This window comes from Mauremys mutica, chromosome 9, assembly GCF_020497125.1.
Source record: "Mauremys mutica isolate MM-2020 ecotype Southern chromosome 9, ASM2049712v1, whole genome shotgun sequence".
Taxonomy (NCBI): Eukaryota; Metazoa; Chordata; order Testudines; family Geoemydidae; genus Mauremys; species Mauremys mutica.
The window spans coordinates 34,834,267-34,854,455 of record NC_059080.1 but is presented as its reverse complement, the minus strand read 5'-3'; the positions used below and the strand labels follow the sequence as shown (position 1 = coordinate 34,854,455).

The window sequence follows — 20,189 nt, the reverse complement described above, 5'->3', positions numbered from 1 at the left end:
TTCAGTATCTGCTCTTGCTATCACTGTGGAGCAGAATTCACCAAGCGTTGGATTGTTCACCTACTAATAGGGAACATGAACTGGGTTTAGACTGTCGTTAGACTGGTTAGGACCCTGCAGGGTTGGAGGGTTCCAGAGCCCAAGCCCTGAACATCTACACTTCAATTAAACAGCCCCTTAGCCCAAGCCCTACAAACCCAAGTCAGCTGGCAGGGGCCAGACGTAGGTGTCTAATTGCAGTGAAGACATACCCACAATGACTTATGGTTCTGGGTGTTCTGAATAGACTGTCAAAATAATTAAACAATTTAAAATTCTGAGTTATTTTTAGAGCCTTCTGCACCAGATACTAAAGTGTTTGTTTGAAGCCAGAAATGAAATAGGGCTGAACTTTGAAGATGATTCTACACTACTGTTTAAGAACACCAGGATCGTCATAGTGGGTCAGACCAATCACCTATATAGCCCAGTATCCTCTCTTATGACAGTGGCCAGTGCCAGAAGTTTCAGAGGGAATAACCAGAACAGGGCAATTTATTGAGTGATCCATCCTCTGTTTCATTTTCTGTGCTATTTACAAACAGCAAGAAACGTCTACAGTGCTTCTAGATATTTTTAGACTTTATAGCAAAAAGTTGTACTTTCTGAATTGACAGGAATATGCCTGAACAATCCCATCAATCTTTTTGTATCAGAGAGGGTAAATTCTCACTTTGCTTTTTAATTGAGCTAAATCATGAAGTCTTTACCCAGGCAAAACTCCCACTGACGTCATTAAGAAATCTGTAAGGCCCTTGTGATTTGGCTCATTGGTTTTGGTGAAAATACAGAATATAAGTAAAGAACTTTTGAATAATCATAAAATAAACCATAACAAGCATCACTTGGCATGAACTGAAGGAAAATACATATTACTACATATTCACAACATATTTCTGTATAAAAATGAAACCTAAAGTGCTGCAGCTGAGCTCTTGTACTACAAATCTCTCTTTTTTTTAAAAAAAAAAATCACAATGGCTCCTTGTTACTTTTTATAGGTTTACTGACAGCACCTGTTAAGGCATTTTTGAATGAAATTGAAATAATACATCACACTGATTTGACTGTCTCGGCATCCCGATTTTTAAGTTTGCCTCAATGTCATTGGAGGAATAGGAAGGTTACGTGCAGTAGCTAGGAAGCTTTTTGCAATGTAACTGCTACAACTTTATTAAACTTAAAGCCCTTTTCAATTTGTTTTGCTCTGCAACACTTGTGCTAGGTAGGACTTAAATGGGGGGAAACCCAACAGAGAAGGGGTCTGACAGAAATAGCTTCAGTGGTGGGTTTAGCTCCTGTAGTGGAACAAATTCCAGGTAGGCAGCCTTGGGGTTAGTGTTCCTGAAAGGGAATGGGGAGCTGAGGGGGAAGAGGCTTTAATAGTGGTTGATTTGTTTGTAGTTTTATTCTTCTGAGGGGCCCCCAGGGAGAAGCCCTGTGCCTGGCTTCTCTAAAAGCAAGAGTACCATTAAAGAAGAGTCTAGGAGGGGCAAAAGGCATGATGGAAGAGGACTTTTGTTTTGAGGTTCTCTTTAATTTGGAAATACTTTGCTGTTGGCCCAGGTGGAGGTAGGCAAGGGGTACTTGAAGAGGCCAGCTGGAAGGCATCAACTTAGGCCCTGTCAGTTACAGCTGAATTTGGATAGCCTGGAAGGAGATTGAACTTCCAAGTGTGACCAGACTGGAGGTCCAAGGTGCTGAACCAGACCACCACAGAGTTTGGAACAGAAATGTAATTTTCCAGTAAGCTTATGGGGTATGGCCGGGGGAGGAAAAGGGGTTTCTCTTATGTCACATATATATTCCCTTGATTAGGCTTATGCACTTCTGGAAAAAAAAATCTTGTGCAAAAATACATTATAGTATAGTAGAGAACTTGATGGGGCCAGTAGTTTTTGGGAACGGGTGAGGAGAACACGTGCTGGGGGGATGCAAGGATGGCCCCTGTACCACTAGAGTCTCTAGCCACTCATTGCCCAGACAGCGGAGGAAGGGAGCTGATTGGTCTCTCACCCTATCCTTTATTCATTAAAACCCTAGCTCAGGCCATGTTGAGCCTCTTGCTCTCTGTCAGCACCTTCTCCATACACATTCCCCAACCTCCTAATAGTAGCCTCAGAGCTGTGCTTTGCAGATGCTGCAGGTCTACTCACCTGTTTTGAGGTCAAGAAGAATTTTTTTCTTCCTGTAGGAGCCAAATTGTCAGGGGGTTGGAGAATTTTTTGTCTTCCTCACAGCATTCTGGAGGCACAGCTCAGTTCAATAGGAACATGATTTAATAATTAGTAGTAGTATTTGGTAAGGATGTTTGTTGCAACTTGCAGTCAGTTTCCAGTGCAGTTAAAAGGATAAAACAAACAGTTCTCAGAAGTAAAAGATCTGAAATTTTGCTGATGGGCCTCATGGTCATGGGATGGGCCTCCAGAGGTTGAGGGGTCTCCCTTTAGTATCCTCTGACCTGCCCAAGCAGAAGGGGGTAGGACTCAGAAGAGCGAGCCAAGTCCTAGAGGTAGTCTGAGGAGAGTCTACGACAAGTTATGGGTTATATGGTAGAAGCCCAGTATCCCCTGCATTAGAACTGCTTAAAATACCTGGTATGTGAGAGTATAGGTGACATGGTGCCCCTCCCATCTGTTAATAAAGTTTCTTCCTGCGACTTAAAGTCTATCCTGTTTATCCTCATTCACCACCAGGTCCAGATCAACAGATAGCTTCACTATGCAACAAGACCCACTGGCCAGGGGGAGAGGAATCCCCCATTTAAAATACTAGTCTATTCTATACTCATGTTCCAAAATATTATACTTTTCAAGAGTGTTACTATAATGTTTTGAACCATTAGTATAGAATATTGGAGTGTGTCTGATATTGGAGTGTGTCTTTCATACACTTAGAGCCTCCCATTCCTTATGTACAAGCATCCTCCCTCTCTCCTTCTAGTACCCCTTTAAAAAATCTATTCTTTTTGGAACAAAGATTCCTGTGTTGATCTCTTCACTGGTATCTCCCTGCCTTCTTGTATTTGAACAGCTATCCTGTGCAGGGTTTCCCTGTCAGTTGGATTTGGAGCTTTTTGGAGCAGGGTCCTTTTATGTGATCATCCACTCCACATGCACACATGGCCACAGGGTGAAAGAGCCAGCCTTACTCCCCACATGTTCTGATTAATTAGGAGAGGTCAAAGAAAGGCACTGGCCCCAGAGCTCTGGCTGGTTAGAGAAATGGGAGGAAATCCCAGGTGTAATTTCCTGCTTCCAGCCCAACTCTCATTGGAGAGGAGTGCCACTCAGAAGCAGGAGCTCAGCCTTACCAAAGTGGGGATAGGGGATTGGGTGGTACTGGGCCTTTCAGTTGGCACAGGGACAGGGCTCAAGAGAGGAGACACCTAGCTGAGGAAAGAGAAAATGTTATGGCTACTGCTGGAGGGCGTACGTCCAAATACAGCCTGAATCTGGAGCTAGAGGACTAGCCTCTAGAATAGGCCGGGACATGACCCCAGCCAGTTTGAAGGAGCAATCTTAATCTAGCAAAGGAGTTCTGACCAGCTGTGTGATCATGGGGAAGGACACCAGACATTGCAGCAGTGGCTGGGATGCATCATCTGAATTTGCGCCATAACTAAGTGCCAGTGAATATAGCAGATGGTGCACTTTTTGGGGACTGAGAAATGGGAGCTGGCTGTTTATACTCTTAATATTTAGGGTCCAGAGAGTTCAGTGAATTGTGTTATTTTTAGGGGGGGAGTTGTGACTCCTTGTAGGGCCCTGAAGTGGTCTCTTGTACTAATTGAGGTAGGGTGTGCCCAAACAAAAACATTTATTACTGTGGTTAATTCTTGTCTTTTCAAAGGTTGGGAAGGGAGTCAAGGAGGTTAGACCTAGTGGGAGGCAAGCAGGGAGGTATTTGCCATATGGCTTGGCATTTAGGATCCATATGATGAAGCTGTGGTGTCCCCACCACACAGTACTATGTATGCTTGAAAGAGACTTCATAAATAGTAAGGAATGTGCTGCATCTCTTTGTGTTCTTCAGTCTCAGGGGACCTTAGCAAATGAACAACACACTCCTTTCTTAAAGATGTGGTTAGAGGTTCCCACCACCACCATCCACCAACAAAGAGCAATGTCTTAGCAGTGCCTGTCTTTCTTAAAAGAAGCATAAGCCAAAGTGTCAAGGAGGATATGTATGTCCATTTTGTATATATTCCTCTCTATCCCCTGCTATGTATATCAATAACTGATTTCCCTGACATCCCTAGCACCTAAAAAGGTATATGGAAAAAGTCACATTGTGTTCATGTTTGAAAAGTTTATGGTTGAATTATTGTTATAGATTCCAAAAATATGTTGGAAAACTTGGGAGATTATAGATGTATACTTGTTTTTCAGATATTTTCTTAAACTGTGTGACTAAATCATTTCTTACAGCTGTCTGCCTAAAGCTGTTCACCATAAAATCAAATGGCCCTTTTAGGCTCTTTTGGGAAAGCGCGCACACAGACACTCACTCACTCAGCAGATCACCTGTTGGACTCTGAATGAAAAGAAAGATTGCAGGCTGTCCATGTTTATTATACAGTACTTGAACAAATCATGCTGCAACAGTTAGGAGCCTTTCAGTGTTTCATTAGCTATTTCATAGCATTTAGCCCCGGTGTGAAGACTCTCCCAAAACTGGGGGTTGGAAGGAGGGTCTATTTTAGTCATGTTTACATGCCTGTTTGGGAAAGTTTATCTACTTCGCACTCATGTAATGCAACAAAATAGCTTTGTTTTGGAGCAGACTGGCGGTTTGGTGTTAGTACTGTTTGTGGGATAGCCTGGATCTCTTGCTTACAAGGATAACAGTGCTTAGAACACTTATAGAAGGTTAAGGGTGTACCACACAGGTCAATCAACCCTTCTTCAGCCAATGCTGAAAGTAAAATGACCTCTTCAGGGAGCACTATCCAGCTATTTTTGGTTAGAGGAAATATTCCCATCTCACACTTGATTGGATGAGGTGATTCCCACTTGTAAAGCACTTTGGGATCTTTGGGATGTAATGTGCTATATAAATGGCCAATATTATATTTCTCATTTTACCAAAATGATTAGAGCATGTTATAAATTATTTCTCCTTCCCCAATATTTTCCATTTAATTTAAAGTTAGTGTTCCCCATTTACTTTAAATATACCTTCCATAGGCTTTCATCTTATTACATGGGGAGAAAATGCTGGATCATTAGCAGAGAGGAGAAGATACATAAAGGTGTCACTATGTTCTTTTACCTTAGATTTGGATGATTGTCAAATTGTCCCCAAACACTGTCTCTCTCACCCTGAAATTGAAATACCATTTTCTGGGCTTCTCGCTTATCAGTTTCAGTGAAATGGTTCATTAGCATCTCCTAGGAGGACATTTAAACCTGGATTTTTTGGCCAGAGTTAATAGACATTCTAAGCATTCTGTTCACATGGATTCCTCCTGAATTAATTATTTTCTATATAATAATTCATATGGGCAGTTCACAAGATTTTTTTTATGCATCCTGCTATATTTTTCTGGACAAAGCAACATGTATGATTCCAACAGCTTTTTGGTTTATATTGAATAGAAGGATTCCTGAGGTAGGGCCCCAGTTCCAAACACCTCCAAAACTTTGGAGAAGGGGGTTGAAAACCAAACTAATTCCATATTCATGGAATTAAAAATCACTTTCTAAAGTCCTGATCCTACAAAGGCTTAACGTGACACAGTGTATAGCCCTATTTATTTCAGTGGGACTATTCACAATGCCTAAAGAATGGGCAAGCCTTCGCAGGATCTGGGCTTTCATTACAAGAATCTATCGAAAGCAAAATGAATGTGGGTGGTGGCATAGACAGGAACGAACAAAGGAAGCATCAAGAAAAAGATATTTTTTTGTTTCAAAACTACTTAGTCTTTTAATCCAAAGGTTGGTTGCACATAACCTCAGCATTCTCTGGAAACATGTTTGTGTTATTTTAGGAATATTGTATGTTAAAATATACAGCCAAAAACCAAACCAAAACAGAAGTATCAGTGATTACATACACATGCTACAGAGGCAGAGTAGTGACACATTGTTTTAAAACTAAGCATATTGGAGCATAAATTACATTAACATGAGGTTCAATATTTATATTAAAATATCTAATTTAAGAACATGTAACAGCACGATCTCTCTGAAAGTTTTCAGTATTGAATATTTATTCTGATACTTGTGTGATTTATTCTGATACTTGTTCTGGACTTTGCGCATTTAGTTTTGCAGACATACACAAAAATAAAATCTTCGGTTGAAGACCCACCTCCTGTCATGAACTGCCAAGCCTATGCATTTGGCTCCTTCATGAATCTGAATAAAACAACAACAAAAAAAGACATTAGCTAACTAGAATATTGAATTTTACTATATTTTTGTTGTTTATGAGCTTTTTATTAATGCCCAAACTGAGCCGTTTATGGATACCACTCAACATTAATTTAGTCTTCACAGTTCTTCCAAGTTCCAGAAGTAAAATACCTGAAAATTGCATCTCCCATGAGACTTTAGCTACATATATGTCTCCCAAAGAATAACTTGCTCTCTGTGATCACTTAGCTTCTTGGAACTGTAAATAACAACTAACTGGCCTGCCTTCTCCATAACTTCCACACTTTGGCGCTCACTCCCAATTATAGGGTTTTCTGCCTTTACCGATATTTTCATAGGTAGTAGGTCTACTTGGGTGGCAGCTACATTCACATATTTCGCATGGTTGGGTTTCTCAGTCAGAGCATCCAGTGGAATTTGAATGGTTTTGAGCTGAGAATAAAAAAAAAATCCTAGAAATTGTTTGAGCCTGGATTTGAACTGCTACTGTTACTGACCCTGTGATCTGAATGCTATCAGACTTTAGGTCACTGACAAGTTTTACAGAGGGGTTACAGGCAAGTATATCATTTTGTTTTTGTGGTGGAGAAAGTTAATATTCAGGACCAAGCTAATACTCGTTGAATTGCTTTGCCATTCGTTAATTGGAAGAAAGCTGTCAAACCATACTTAAAGCATCTAGTGGCATTTTTTCTGCACTTCAGTATAATTTATACTGAGTTTGAATTTCTTCCCCCTCTTGAATTTCTTTCATCATTAAATCACCTCTTGAAGCAATATTATTTGCATCTGGTCATTTCCAGTAATTTCCTTTTACTTCACATCTTGCTTCATGATCTGTGTAGCTTTAATCTCTTTTTAATCACTGATGAATCAGAGTGAGATGGATTTAATTACATGTTCATCAGTGGAACAGGAAATAAAATCTAGCTTTCTTTAACTTGGCCCTCCCAAAATGTTGCTGTTGGGGTGTTTCTAATAATATATGGGCACTACTTACAGCTATTGAGAATTAGATAAATCTACCCCAGAGAGGTTAACTAGGAATATTCCTAGGCAAATGTCTAAACTTTTTTCTTTTACTATCCTCCTAGCAGAATTCCCAGCTTATCATTATGAACATATTTGATGTAAAGATTTTCTTTGCTTTAATGTAGTTTATTTTGAATCTGAATGTGAGAATTGTGAAAGACATAGATTTTAAAGGAAGGGACACTAACATCTTGTATTTATACAGAGAAAACAGAATACCATGTGTTGTGATGTTCCTGATACTGATGTGATTTTACAGATAAAATCACATTATTGTCACTCTTGAAATAATTGAATGCCTTTACAGTACATTAATATTCTATAGGTGTTCTGTATACTAAGCAATTATGTTTACTGTCTGCTTCAACTAGGGAAGATTTGAATGGTGACCCACTATGTTTTATAACAGTATGCTAAGATTCCACCTTGTCAAACTTTCCGTCCCTTTGCTAAAGTATTCTCCATTAGTGACACTTCCATAGTGCCAGCATCCTGCAGGGATGATGAGAGAAGAAGGCTAGGAAGAGATGACTTAAGAAGGAACAAACAAAATACTAGTGGAACAAAGAGTTGATAAAATAAGAACAGGATGAGTGCTAAAGTCAAAGGCCACACTTTTGAAAAGTGGCTAGTGATTTTGAGTGCCTCAAACGTAGGGTGTCCAACTTGAGACACGTGAAAGGGGCCTAATCAATAGGGTGGTTGCTATGCACTTGGTGAAAATCAGGCCCTGTTAGACTGTCTCAAGCTGGGATGCCCAAAATCAGTGATCCACCCTGAAAATCTTGATCAGTGAAGTTTTTTTTTAAGAAAATCTTCTTTAACCCCCTAGTTAAGCATTAAATCAGGCTGTGCTGAACAAATAAACATTTTAATACTGCTTCTCAGATCTTGCCTGTCTCCAGAATCAGTCTGTCACTAACAACAGTGAAGAATCTACACTGTGAATAGCAAATGCATTAATGTCCAAAAGGGAACCATTTTTCTTACACAGCATTACCATTCTATTTTTTTCTTTTTACTTGCTCACTCTGTGGTATGCTTTGGCTCATTCTGGCCTAGCTGGGGTAAGAGCTGAAGGAAAGTTGGAACCCCCAAAGGGACAAGATAATGGCCTTGATCTTAATAGGAAGCCTGGGAGCACAGACACCAGTTACACAAATGTACATCATATACCTATATAAATTTCAGCTACTGTGGAAACTAAAGCTCTGCAGTAGGTTTCACATGGTTTTATTTCAATTTACAGCCATGGAGTAACCACAGAAGTAGTGGGAAATGGTCACATAATGTGATCTTTAAGCAAATGTTTATTCATGAAGTACCCATTTCTTTGCCAGTCCTCTCTGACTGACTGGTTACTCAGCATGTACTGTAACAAACACCACATGGTATAGTAGTAGGTACTGAGCAACCAGCAGTAAAGCATCTGCTATGCAGTCAAAAAGAAACTTAAAAGACAACTCTGCAGAAAGAAGAATATATTTCACAGACTAATGACTTCATTATTCTTTCATGAGATTTTAATATAACAAGGAAGCAAGTTTGCTTATAAATGACAATAGGTCATTTCTGATTGACTCTGAACTGCTGTTTTGCCTGAAATTGTAGAATCATGTGAAATCAGTTTATTTATTTATTTAAAATAATCAGTTTCCATATATTGTATGGAGAGTGGCTGTAGCTGTGACAGTCCCAGGATATTACAGAGACAAGATGGCTGAGATAATATCTTTTATTGAACAAACTTCTTTTGGAGAGAGAGAGACAAGATTTTGAGCCACACAGACCTCTTTTTCAGATTTGGGAAAGGTACTCTGAAGGCTAGTCTACACTAGAAGTGATACAGCACTGTAGCACTTCTAGTGAAGACACTGTAGACTGACAGGAGAGAACTGTCTTGTCAGCATAAGAAAACGTGAGAGGTGGTAGCTATGTTGTGGTGGTAGCTTATTCACATCCCTGAGCAACATAAGTTATACCAACATAACCTGTAGTGTAGACAAGCCCTGAGGTCACAGCTAAATGCAAGGTGGAGTAGATTGTTTAGCATAAGTAGTTAGCACATATTGTAAGTGACCATTCAACGTAGAGTGACCTGTTAATACCGCTACAGTTTTCACAAAAGGATCACTCTATATTTGACTTATCAGTCCTCATCCTCAAAGGAAACCTGCACAACACTTTCAAAAGATGACCCTGAGAGCTTAAATTCACAACTCTCTGCTAGACACTAAAAATGATGGACTGAACAGAGACCCTGGATTTGTGGCTTATTACAACAAACTGTAATCACTAACTCCCTCTTTTTGTCCTGTGATTTCAGAGGTATTAACAGGCCACTCTGTCTTGAATGGTCCCTTACAATATGTGCTAATTACTTATGCAAAACAATCTGTTCCACCTTGCATTCAGCTGTGACACTCTGAGTACCTTTCTCAGCCCTGAAGAAGACCTCTGTGTGGCTTGAAAGTCAATCTTGGGATGTCAATATAAGTGAAGTCAACAAAACTTGGTAGTGTAGACCAAGACTTCCCATGTCTCAGGTACTTGAGTGTCTGTTGTTCCACTGGAATACAATTTAGCTTTGCTGTGTAGCTATGCTTTTCTCCTATGTCTCTTACCAATAGATGTTGGTCCAATAAAATATATTACCTCACCCACTTTGTCTCAGTTTTCATAAGGGCAGTTTGAGAATGTTAGAGATGTACAGTAGAGGAATGACTCAAGTCCCTCTGAACATTGAACACTTAGCACAGGTTAGGCTGGCGACCACCTATTCTGCTGTGTAGCTCTTTCCTGTGACTTTGTGCTCCCCAATCCACCATTGTCTGTCTGTTTTCCATTGCACGTTGTCAGACTCCTAGATTGTGAACTCTCTGGGGCAGGGATTGTGTGAGTTCCATATTTGTACAATGTCCAGGAAACCAGGTTCTTAATACCTACAGACATGTATCAAGGATCATCTCACTAAAAGTAAATACCTCAAACATCCCATAAGTGAACTGCAAAAATAATCAAACCAGATCCTTAGCTAATGTAAATTGTCATAGATCTGTTTTGAGGTTGTGGCAATTTGCACCAGCTGAGGCTGTGCCCACTCTAATCAAAACCTGTACACAAGCTCCTGGTAGACTGTCAGTCTAGGAAGATAGACTAGAATGGAAAGCAATGGTGCTTTTCTTTTCTCTTTGCTTTTCTTTTAAATAGGGGGAAAGCATAGGTACACAGCAAAGCTAAATGGTATTCCAGTGGAACAACAGGCACTCAAGTACCTGAGACATGGGAAGTCTTTGTCTACACTACCAAGTTTTGTTGACTTCACTTATATTGACACCCCAAAGTTGACTTAATAAAAATCGGAAAAGCTTGCTCACACTAGCCCCCTCTGGTGACAGATCACATACACATTGGGGGCACCATCATTGACAGTGTCATGCATTGCTTTGTGTCCCAGCACTCCACTGGCTTCCGACTTTCTTTTGCACCATTTTTAAATGGTCATTCTTTGCTGTGCACCCCGAGAAAGAGCATAGGAGAGAAGTGTGGGATCCATCCTAAGTGTCATGAGGACATTGCGCATGGCAGTGCAGTTAATTGTGAAATTATGGACAGAGGAAGACTTGCAGGTGCCTGATATTCTGTGTGTTATGGATAGAAGCAACTTTACATTGCTTTTGGCATTCACAGAGAAGCTGCATAGGGTAGACTGTCGCTTTTGGGCTAGGGAAACCAGCACTGAATGGTGGGATCACATTGTCATGCAGGTGTGGGATGAAGAGCAATAGCTACAGAACTTTTGAATGTGTAAAGCCACTTTCCTGGAACTGTGTGCTGAGCTGGCCCCAGACCTGCAGCCCAAGGACACCAGAATGAGAGCCGCCCTCACAGTAGAGAAGCATGTGGCAATCGCTGTCTGGAAGCTGGCGACTCCAGACTGCTGTTGGTTGGTCTCAAATCAATTTATAGTGGGGAAGTCTACCATTGGGACTGCATTAATGCAAGTGTGCAGGACAGTAGCATCCTGCTACAAAGGACCATGACTTTGGGAAATGAGCATGAAATAGGATGGCTTTGCAGAGATGGGTTTCCCTATCTATGGAGGGGTGAAAGATGGCACACACATTCCAATTTTAGCACCAGACCACCTTGCAACAGAGTACATCAATAGGAAGGGGTACTTCTCCATGGTGTTGCAGGCATTTGTGGATCACCGTGGGCATTTCACACACAATGCAGGGTGGTCTGGAAATATATATGACTCATGCATCTTCAGGAACACTGGCTTGGACAGAAAGCTGCAAGTGGAGACTTTCTTTCCAGACCACAAGATTACAGTGGGGGATGTGGAAATGCCCATAGTGATCCTGGGAGACCCGGCTTACCCATTACAGCCCTGGCTCATGAAACCTTACATGGGACACCTGGACAGCAGTAAGGAGCATTTCAACAACAGGCTGCATAGGTGCTGGATGATAGTTGAATTTGCCTTTGGCAGATTAAAGGGGTGCTGGCGTTGCCTTTATGGCAGGTTAGACCTTAATGAAGAGAATATTCCCATGGTCATAGCTGTGCACTTTGCATAATCTCTGTGAATCTAAGGGTGAAATGTTTGCACAGGGGTGGAGCGCTGAGGCAGTGTACTTGGCTGCTGAGTTTGAGCATTCAGATACCAGGGTTGTAAGAGGAGCCCAAAGGGTAGCAACTGAAATCAGAGAGGCTTTGAGGAAGCACTTAAACATTGATGCTGCTCATTGTAAATCTTTAGAGTAGCTTCCATCGTGCATTCCATGCTTTTTTCCTAGGAGGCTATGTTGACATTTGGGGCCGCATATTCCAGTAAGAAAATGATTAAAATGCCTATACATGTACTCATAGTGGTCGCAATGTGAATTTGTAGAAAACAAAATAAAGATGATTTACCATTATAAAACTTTGCCTTTATTGATCAAGAAAAAGCACAGTGACACTCTCACCAAAACACAGATGCTTTCTGGGAAAGGAGGGACTGGGAAAGGGCAGACCCTCACAATTGTGTTAGGTCCAGCTGCCATTGCGAAAGTTTTGCGAGGGGAGTGGAGTGATGGGGAAACTGAGGAGTCTCAGACAATGGAAAGGAATGTACGAGTAGAGTGGCAAGGGTGGTGAGCTTGTAAACAATGGTGCATGGGCTGCAGTGGAGGTTGAGCCCAGACCTGCTCACTCTGCAGCATTATTAAAGACTTGAGTATTTGCACTTGCTCCTCCATTACTTTGATCATTCCCTGGCAAATGCGTGATTCTCTTTTCCGTCCCGCCTTTCGGCTTCCCGGCACTCCTTTCATTCCCTTTTCTTTGTACTGGAGCACTGCAGTACCTCCCTGAACATGTATTCTTTGCTGTGTCTTGGCTTCTTTCTTATCTGGTGGAGACAGTTGTCAGGGGCGCGTGGGGTGTTCCTGAAGGCCACATCTGATGAAGCACAGGGGACAATGCACAGAAGCAGGATTATTAAATTCAAGCACAGCATTGAAACATTTAACTTATATGCACCTTTTGCAACATACCATCACTTTCTCACTGACCCTTGCCAGGCACATATCTCTTCAAGCACCCAAAACATGGTGAGTTTGGGATGTGGGGGCGGGGATGGAGGGCGGGAGCTGCACCTGGACAGAAGAACATACAGTCTTTGCAGGGTTTGCGGTGCAGCTTTACAGGGAAATAATTCTAAAATTATCCCAGATTTTCCACAGGCAGGGATCATTCTAGCAGACATCTCACTGATGAGGGAAACCAGGGTACACTGCATGCTTGCGGCTTCTGCCCTTCTCTATATGTATCTCACCATGTGCTGCTTTGGTCCCTGCACAAGTGATTGCCGAATGGCATGGGACAGTGTCCTACAATGGGGAGAGGAATAAAGCTGCACTGCCATTCAACCTGTGGCAGAGAATTACCAAGTACCTCCAGGAAACTTTCCTGGAGATCTCTCAGGAGGATTCAGGATGCATCAACACCCTGTTCCACTGTACCAATTAGACACACGGGGAAATGTCCAGCTCACAGAAACACAGCCAGCCTCCCACATTTCTATGCCCTGACCCACCTCTGCACTACACAAGCCACAGCCACTTACCAGTCATTTCATCTCCTGCTTCTTGCTTGCTGGAGAGCAACTGCTGAGATTGGCTAGACACCTCAGGAGTGGAGAAAAGTTCCTGGATGCCTGCCCCACTGGCTGACCCCTCCGGGAGCTCCACATCTTCGTCTAGCTCCACCTCTTCATCAATAACTTAATCCCTCTTTCCACCGCCTCCATTCCCGCCAAAGTGTCCACAGGGATGTTGGCGGTGGAGGTGGGGTCACCATCGAGGATACTGTCCAGCTCCTTATAGAAACAGCAGGTCTTGGGTGCAGCATCGGAGCAATGGTTTGCTTCCCTCATCTTATGGTACACCTGCCTCAGCTCCTTTATCTTCGATCTGCACTGCGGCATGTACCAATCATAGCCCTTTTCACACAAGCCTAGAGAAATGTGCCATATACTGATCAGATACAACAGCTCTGCTGTGTCCAGGCGGGAAAGCGTTTGGTGAGATAGCCACCCATTGTCACCTGGGAAGACGCAATGAGACCTTCCCATGCTGAGCCATTAAAATTCCTTGGGCTTGCAAGGGGGAGGGATGGCCTGAACTCCACTGGCCTGCGGCCAGGTAAACAACAAACTGCTGCCCAGAGTGGTTAGGATGGACATTGTGGGATACTTCCTGGAGCCCAAATAAAGTGATTAACGCATATGTGGTGTCTACACTGGCTCTTTGTCAATAATAAGGGGAAGGGAAAGGAAAAAAAGTCTCTCACAGTGGTAGAAGTATTTTGTTGCCAAAACCAGGTACTTTTCCTGACAAAAGTCACATCACAGTATGTACTCACTCACTGTTTTGTCGGCAAAAGGCAGTTTTTGGCGACAAAACTTGATAATGTAGACAAAGCCATGGTAAAGCCTCCACTTTTAGAAGCCAAAGCTGAATGAAAAGGTAGAGCTGTGTAATTAAAATAAATAAGTAAATAAATAGTTTGCTCCACACATCTTGTTGCAATTCATGCCCTTAGGTTTCTAACATAGGAAATAATTAATGTTTTTCATAATGGCTCCACTCTAATGATGCTATAGTTTCCCCTGAAAATACTCTATAATTGTCATAACTGGTTTGAAAAAGATTCAAGTACACTGTGTGCTGACCTGTTTCCATTCCACTTTAAAACCTGAAATGCAGCAAAGTCAGTACCAGAGAAAGCATTTCAAAATTATACCTAACTTGATAGCACTGATCTTGTTTTACTAGGTTTCTCTTTCATTTTAATAAGCCCTAAAGTTAGGGGCTTATGTTATCATATGATCTTTATTTTGGTTTGGTACATAGATATATTGAGTTACCACTATAATATATAATAATTCACTGCTTTTTAACCATTGCACTAGTGCTGCTATCATCCTGAAAGCTGTGGAAGATGTTGCTTTCCTTTTTGTGTATTTGGGAGTATGTTGTCTATATTTAATTGCTTAATAGATTCTTGACCATGGAAAGCCAATATCAGAGCTTTCATTTTGGTGACTGAAAGTCATTTTCCCATTTAGAGAGCATATCAAATGACCATATCCAATGCACAAGATATATGGTTTTCTGTGTTGTGCAAATTGGTAGCAGGCCTATTGTATCTAAAGTTAGACCATTTCTCAGGGGAAAGAGCTGAAAAAGCCTCATCAAATGCACAGCTAGGAGTTGCAGAGCTGTTTACAACTTAGAGAATTAATTTAAATGTTATTTATTTTTTTGACTTATACAGTCTTAGAAAAGGTGTCTCTCTTCTACTCTAGGCCTCTGACATTATTTAAAACAGCCCAAGTAAAGCAAAATTAGTAGGGTGTAAACTACTATAGCTCATCTTGGTCTTTTTCTTTTCAGTCCCTCTTCCCTGCAAGTTTGGACTGTCTAGCTGTAGGAATTCTTTGGTATCCTAGGAACTTCATAGTTGTCAATGTGCTGCACATTATGGCCACTTAGAATGTCAGTATGACAGCAGGAATAGAACTTAGATCCTCTATCTCCAAAAAGCACAGTCCCCTAATGCTTGAGCTAATGGACAGTCTTCATCAATTGCTAGCAGTATAGGGCCTAAGATCACAGCTGAACATTTGATTCCTCGTAAGAGTTAGAAGGCAGAAATATATATTAGCCAGGTCATATGTCGCAGAGGATTAAGTTCCATTAAATCTTTCATTATCTTCACGGAAGTACCTTTTTCCTCCCTTGCAAGGCTAAGATGAATCATTTCCAGCACAGTGATATAAGGTACAAATCAAAATCTGTCACCTCTTTCCCCAGTGGTAGCAAACTAAATCTTACAGGCTACTGTAGCGTTATATGCTCACATTATTTTTGAATGTGATCATCTGTGTTCATAGACAAACAAACATCCAAAGAAATGCTTACTGCTGTTAATGTGCCTGTTGGAATACTAAAGATGATAAAGAAAATCCTGACGGACCGACTCCAAATAACATTTAAATATTCAAGCTGCTTTTCCCAGAAAAACTAGTTCTAAATACGTTTAGTGTAGCTGGCAAAATTGTGAAAGACAGCAGGAAAGAGCTGTTGCCTGAAATGTACATAGCTTGACATTTATCAGAGTCCAAAAGCAGAAATGTGTCTACTCTAGGAAAGCACTCATGCTGTTCATGCTGATGATCCAACCATTTGTGTATTTGATGGTGACAGAAATCTCTTCACAATGATCAGACTTCATTATCTTGGTAAAAGAATCTGTTAATGTTTAAGAATGAGAGAAATATTATTGGAAGAATGGTCAGTGGCAATAAAGATGCAAAGTGCTGAAATGACATTGGTCGCAGGGTATAACATTTGGCAGGATAAAGAGTTTGCCTGAAGGAGTCAACATCTTCTTCAGTCACTTCCTTCCTGCTGGAGGAATATCTAAGTTTACTACTTTGAAAGATAACATTTGTTGCCTTTTAGAGTTTTGTATTAAAAAAAACTGTACCTGGACGATAAAAGTGGCTCCCCCAATGTGCTTGAAGTAGAGCTGGGCAAAATTTTTCATGGAAAATCTCTTTTTGGCCACCAAAAAAAAGTATATTTGAGAGGACCAAAACAAATTACAAATTTAGATTGATTTTGGAAAATTCTTTAGGTTAAAATAATGAGAAATGTCCATGTGATTATTTTGGTATTTCTGAAACAAAATGTTATGACTTTTTTTCATTTCAGAAAAAAACATTTAATTTTAGAATTTCCTTCAACTTTATTTTAAGTCATTTATTACTAAAACCCAAAATGAAACAAAACATTTTGTTTCAGGTCAAACAATATTGTGCTTGACCCAAAATGATTTTTTTCAAACTCAGCTTGCCAAAAACATTGTTTCAGATTGACCCAACATTATTTTTCCCCCCAACATTTTGGTTTGGCCACTGTGCTTAAATCAATTATTTGCATAGCTCTAGTTTGAAGCAGCCAGCAACATTTTAACCATAACACTTGTTAATTTCTCAGAACCTTTTCATGTGTATAATGAAAGAAATGAAGAAAAATTAGGGAAACATTTTAAAATGGGCTACTTAAAATAAACTTTGTCATAAGCCCCTCCCTTCTCATTCTACTGGCAATGAAGTTCTGGCAACCTATTGCTACACTGACCAGGAAGAAAAGAGGCAAAGAAAAGCTTCTGATCATCCAATGAGAGGAGAAGGAACTCTGACAACAGGAATTATTAGTGAGAAATATTCTTATTTATACCTAAAATCAGATATTGTGTATAAGTAGGTTCACATTTTCAATTATATATGTGGGGAGGTAAGAGAGTATTCTAATTTCCCCTTTCTTATTTCATGCTCCATATTTCCCATACTTTTGACTAAAAAAATCTGTTTGTGACAGATTTTAAATAGTATGTCTTGAACATATTACAACATCCTTTCATTTTACTTACAGCAGATCCCCCCTTGCACACAAACCGTTCATCCTCCATGACCCGCAAAGGGCCAAGAGTTTAGGGTGATGAAAGGAGAGTGAGTGTGAGTTTGTTCTCCAGCAAAGAAGCCAGACTTACTTTTGCCCTTTTTGTTTTTTGATGTGTTTTTTTGCTTGTTTGTTTTGAGGGGGAATGGAGGAATGTGGTTGGCAGTGATATCAAATTATTCCCCCTCCTGGTAACAACGGAAAATACATCTGTGGGGGAGGGATTTTAGCTTGATGATGACGCAAGTAAAAACTGAGTCTGTGTTCAGGCAGCTCCAGTCAACTCACTAAACCAGGCAGGATGAGCTGAATACCAATCACTTGTTCAGCTTGGTCAGCTCAGGTTTGGCTGAGGTGCTGCCAGGAGAGTAGCAATACCAGGCTAGCCTGGCATATGGTCAGCAGCCTAATCCTTGCTGTATATAATTGTTGAGAATAGTCAAACACTTTGCGAACAATTTTGTGCAGTATATTCTTCCCTTGGACAACTGTTTCTGTTAAGTGATATCTCAGTAAGGATGGCTTAGTCTTTCCATGGAGAGCAGTTGCCCACCTATGCTAACATACATGTCTACTGCTTTTTCATTTACTCTTTAGTAAAGTCTTTCTAGACTCATTACTGCATGTTACATACCTTCCTTCATTGTGTACACACTCATGACAATTGTGAATGACAAGATGGCGTCATGTATATTTTTATCTTAGGTGATAAACATGTAAATATCTGTATTGTGACTAGCCAGGCTGCATGTCTAACTCTTCATCAGCAATGGAGTTATTGTGGATGGTTGTTTTGGACTGCGTGGTCCTTTGAATAAGGAGTCAAACTTTATTTATCTGGAAGGCGTATTAGTGATTGAAGTAGTTCTGCAAAGTTCAGGTATATTTTTATTTTTTGTGTCCCTGCACCCTTGATTTGCTAATTAGCAGGAATTTATTGATCCCTCCAACTTAGTCACATGCCACATCCCACACTATTTTTCCATTACAAACAGAACTAGTCTCTTCATTTGCTATCTCATTTTGTGTCCTCTCTAATTCAGTCTACCTAAAGTTTAAATATCTAGTACACTTAACACTTTGAGCAATTCTAGACTTGAACCCAGAACTTCAGAGCAGCATTATCAGCACCTTTGCACTGAGATTATTAAGTCCTCTCTAGTAATACTAATTAAGACATAATGACAGTGGAGTAGAATGTTGCCTTAGGTTGAGAAGAGACTGCTGTGACCTAAATGTCAAGGCAAAGCTAAAGTTTTTTGTGGAAAAATAAATGTTAAGTACAATTCTAAACCATTGAAGAAAGTAGTGGCCATTTTTGACAGCTATGGTTTTAGTGGTGTTCTAGGCACTCCACAGCAAACTAGCTACATGAAAATACATTTGTATCCTTATCATAGCAGGGTGAAACTAGAATACCCTCATATGTCTTACTTTACAGTGGACTGCAGCTTGAATACATAAACAAAGGGAGAATGAATTTTATACAGAAAGCATAGATCAATAGAAGCCTGATTTTCAAAAGTGCTGAATATCTACAAATCTCACAGTTAGCATCTCTAGAGATTAAGTCATATATCAGGATCATCCTGAGTGATGAAACTTAGTTTGTATTGCACCTCTTACTATTTTTTATTTCTATCATGGGGACAATTAGTAATCTCTATTAGGATTCCACTGTGAAGGGCTCTGGACAAACATGTAGGAATCATACCATATAAAAAGACAAGTAACGTGCAGAGGGGTGGCGAGAGATGATCAAATATGTACAATTTGTATACATTGTATGCTTGTTGGTCATTTTTATTTGCATGTAAACAGAACCAAACTAAAACCCAAAGAAATAAACAAAACAGAAAAAATCCCAATGCTTTGTCTTCCACAAAGTTGTTGTGAATATAGTCCTATGTAACCCTTGAAGGATGCAAGTCATATCAGAATTTGTTTGGTTAACTAGTTAGGTTGGATACAATGTAAGTATAGGCTACTCATAATTGTTCTGGATGGGCAAGAATATCTTCTCACAGTATGTTGATACTTATACTCCTGGTTGATTCTAAGTTGTATTGAGAAATACAAATATTATTAAAATAAACCTGAAACTTTGATGTTTAAGTTTTGAGTTGGTGGGTGGGGGGGAGTGGGTTGAGTAAGGCTTTTATTTCATCTTCACTAGTTTGACTATCTGTAATATGTCAAACTGACTTATTTTTATTAATGTCAAAAAAGAAGTTGTAATGTGACCTTCTTTGACCACTAAAACTATTATATTTGGCTACCAGAACTGCACAGATGCTCCATTCTTACACAGCCAAGGATGCCTGCAGAGCTAGAAGAATATCAACTGTGCAGACCCCTAACTGAGAAGAGATAGTTGGCTTGTTACATTAGGGGAGTTATTTTTATTTTCTTCTACCGCCAACAAATGTACATGTGCAAAAATGTTAAGCTATTTACAGTAGATCCAGAGAAAAATGAACTGTCCACTTTGTATTTGTGTCGTCGCCTGCACTTAACTTAGTTTATTTCAAATTAAATTTTGTTATAGTATTCAGGACCTCTTTTGTCCTACTAGTATTGTAGGTGTGTTTAGCACATGCATTTATCCTCTACTGTAATATATGTACTCACTACCGATCACTCACATTACCAATAAATTAATGACCCACTCTTGAAAAACACTTTTGTATAATTTTATTTAAAGGTCTGGAGT

General features: G+C 40.2%; 1 long non-coding RNA gene across 1 annotated transcript in view; it reads left to right on the top strand.

The window, feature by feature from the left end:
* The first annotated feature begins 15,585 nt into the window (after window positions 1-15,585).
* Window positions 15,586-20,189, top strand: part of LOC123377950 — a 111,802-nt gene continuing 107,198 nt past the window's right edge. The window contains exon 1 of the long non-coding RNA XR_006582395.1: window positions 15,586-15,790. This is a non-coding gene — a long non-coding RNA (uncharacterized LOC123377950). The remainder of the gene's footprint in view (window positions 15,791-20,189) is intronic.